A 2,746-nucleotide genomic window follows, 5' to 3' on the forward strand; every position below is an offset into this window, starting at 1 on the left:
ACTTTGAGATCATGTTGTAGCAGCAATTAAAGCTTCTATTTCCTGCACTCTCAAGTCCAAGGAGCAAATATCAAGCTTCCTGGTCAGGCTTCCATTCACCCAATAAGAAAAGAAAAAAAAAAAATACATTAATGAATCACAACCATCACTACCCAAAGATATTGCAACAATACAGTAAATCCAAACACTGGACCAAACTAGCACATTTTCTGGACTCTGTTATAGAGCCACTGTCCCCTGGCACCATATGCTTTTTCTGCTCCCGGTAGAAATAGGAATATAGACAACGTTTCCAAAAGCTAACAATGCATCAGAAGTTATTCCCATTCAGCCTGACCTAAAAGGCCTAAATCTGTGCCAAATAAAAGTCTGAAAGAATGGAAAATAAAAGAGACGCTGACAGCAATGCAATGTGGCCCAGCTGCCAGCTACCCATGTAGCATCATGCAGTGCCCCAAGCATTGCAAATTGCAATTCTGCGTGCGGATCAAAATTATAATTATCCCAATTCTATTTCCTAAAAGCTAACTATTAAACTGCATCCCAAGCATCCGGCTTGGGGGAGGGGGGTCCGGCTTGGGGGAGGGGGGGCGGTATCCTTCTCCCCTCCACCTTCTTTAAGCTTCAGCAAGAGAAGGTGATGTGAAAAGGGGTCCAGAAGTAAGACTAAAACTAAGAAATCAGGCTGGACTTCCTCTTCCTACCGTATCTTGGGATCTGTTTGTTAAAATCTTCAACATAAATATTTAAAGTCAACAAAATGAGAAAAGCTAGATAAGGGGGTGGCGGGGAGTTCAAGGGGCGGGGAGGGGGGGGCAGGGAATGCACTAAGTCACCAGTGTCGTCCAATATGTAGCAGCAACTTCAGCCAATTGGAACGATGAGAGGGAAAACTCCACGGGAGTCCCCGGGAGCTGAGACCTGTCGCCCAGCCTGCCCCCGGAAGGGGGGTGGGGGGCGGCACCGCAGGGAATGATCGCGGTGGTCCCCCTGAGAGCGGTGCCCTCTGCCATCCCGGGAGTCACGGTTCGAGCCCGCCAGGAGCCTCGCAGGAAACACCGCACCGCAGCCCCGCAGCGGCCAGAACCGCCTGGCCCGGTCTGCCGAGGCCCTGGGGCCACGGGAGATGCTGGCGCGGAAGGCGGTCGGCCGAGCCGGTCCCCCCGGGAGGCTGGGGCAGCGAGTGCGGAGGGACCGGGGAAACCCGAGATGGTCTAAGCACATTCGATCCGGAACCTTGACTTTAAAAAGCATTTTTTCCAAAAAGGAAAGCAAGGCCCCCGCAGCCTTCCCCGCGGCGCCTGCCCACGTCACCGGCGCCCCCGGCCCGCCCGCGGCCCCCGCCTTACCGAGCCCCGCGGCCCCGCCGCGCCGCTGCGGCCTCGCTGCGCCCCAATCGCCGCTCCGTGTCTGCCCTCTGCGGGCGCCGGGCCCGCCGCTCTCTGCTCCGCCTCCTCGTCCTCCCGGTCCTCGCCGCCGAGCACCGCCCGCGCCGCGAGCCTAGCGCCTGGCCGCCCAGGGCAGCCGCGGAGGCTCGGCCGGGCGCCCCCCGCGCGAGCGCCTCATCCCGCCGGGCCGCCCGTCAGGCTCGGGGGCGGGGACGCCGGGCTCCCGGCGCGGCCTCACTGTCCCCACCGCCGTCACGCACCGCGCTCGCCGCCCGGCGGAGTCGGCCGGGGTCCGCAATCCTCAGATCTTCGGGCTCGGAGCCCCTCACCCGCCGCCCCAGAGCCGCCCCGCCGCGCCCCCGCCCCGCTCGCCGCGCGCGCCCGCCGCCCGCCCGGCCTCCGCCTCCTCCGCTCCGCCTCCTGCACCGCGACGCCCGCAGCGGGAGAAGAGGCGCGCCGCCGCAGCCGCGGGCACGAGGACGCGCGAGGGGGGCGGGCGGAGCGCGCGCGCGGCCGTGGGCGGCGGGGGCGCGCCCAGGCCTCGCCTGCTGTTGTCCCAGGAGCGCACGTGGACTGCGGGGGGCGCCCGGAGCGCCAGGGCCCGCAGACCCTTACCTAGGAGTTCGGGCGCGGTCCTGTGCCCCGGTTTCTGCGCGGAGCTGCGGTGCAGAAATAGAAACCGGGCCGCGGCGGCGATGACACTGGGAAGAACCCCCCTCGGAGACTACGGCAGTGGCTCCCCTCCACTCCCGCTGACCCCTGGAGACTGTCACCGCGCGGGGGAGGACGGGGGGCGTTGCCGCCAGTCAGGAAGCTCCTCGCCTCTCCATCTCTTGTGCATTTTGATCTCAAATCAGCTCGCATCGGTTATTATTGGGAATGAGGGGTCTTAAAGTTCCTTCGGTTGCTTCTCCATTCAGTTATGGGCCAGGAGATGGGAAGTGACATGGCAGGGGAGAGGAAAGGAAGGGTGAAAGCCGACCTGAAGGTAGGTGCGTGGGCAGACTGAGAAGAGACTTTGGAGAGGTATGGAGGAGCTTACAGGGGACCCCCTGCCTGTGGATGGCACTAACCTTGCTGCTTCCCCTATTCCTTTTGTTCAGCCTCGACCCGGCCGCCACGGAAAAACCATCTGTATAACAATATACTTGACATTCTACCATCTTCTATTTTAATTGTTTCTTTTACCTTCCACTCCTTCTGACCCATTTGATATCTAAATGTTGGTGGGAGCGGGGCCGCGAGGGGGAGGGGGGAGGGGAGGGGGGGCAGATAACCTACAAAATGTAACTCTTAGTCCTACATCCGCCAATGTCACTGCAGTGATTCGGGTCCACTGAGCACTTAGTCATTTCAGT

The 2,746-nt window shown here is 60.9% G+C and overlaps 1 protein-coding gene across 2 annotated transcripts in view; it reads right to left on the bottom strand.

Moving 5' to 3' along the window:
* ARHGAP32 (Rho GTPase activating protein 32) overlaps positions 1–1,794 on the bottom strand; it is a 194,294-nt gene extending 192,500 nt beyond the window's left edge. For both annotated transcript variants that reach the window (XM_080649766.1, XM_080649765.1), the window contains exon 1: positions 1,350–1,794. The gene's annotated coding sequence lies outside the window, so the exon portion shown is untranslated. The remainder of the gene's footprint in view (positions 1–1,349) is intronic.
* Positions 1,795–2,746: the final 952 nt, after the last annotated feature.

This window comes from Plecotus auritus (genome assembly GCF_963455305.1).
Source record: "Plecotus auritus genome assembly, chromosome: 13".
Taxonomy (NCBI): domain Eukaryota; kingdom Metazoa; phylum Chordata; class Mammalia; order Chiroptera; family Vespertilionidae; genus Plecotus; species Plecotus auritus.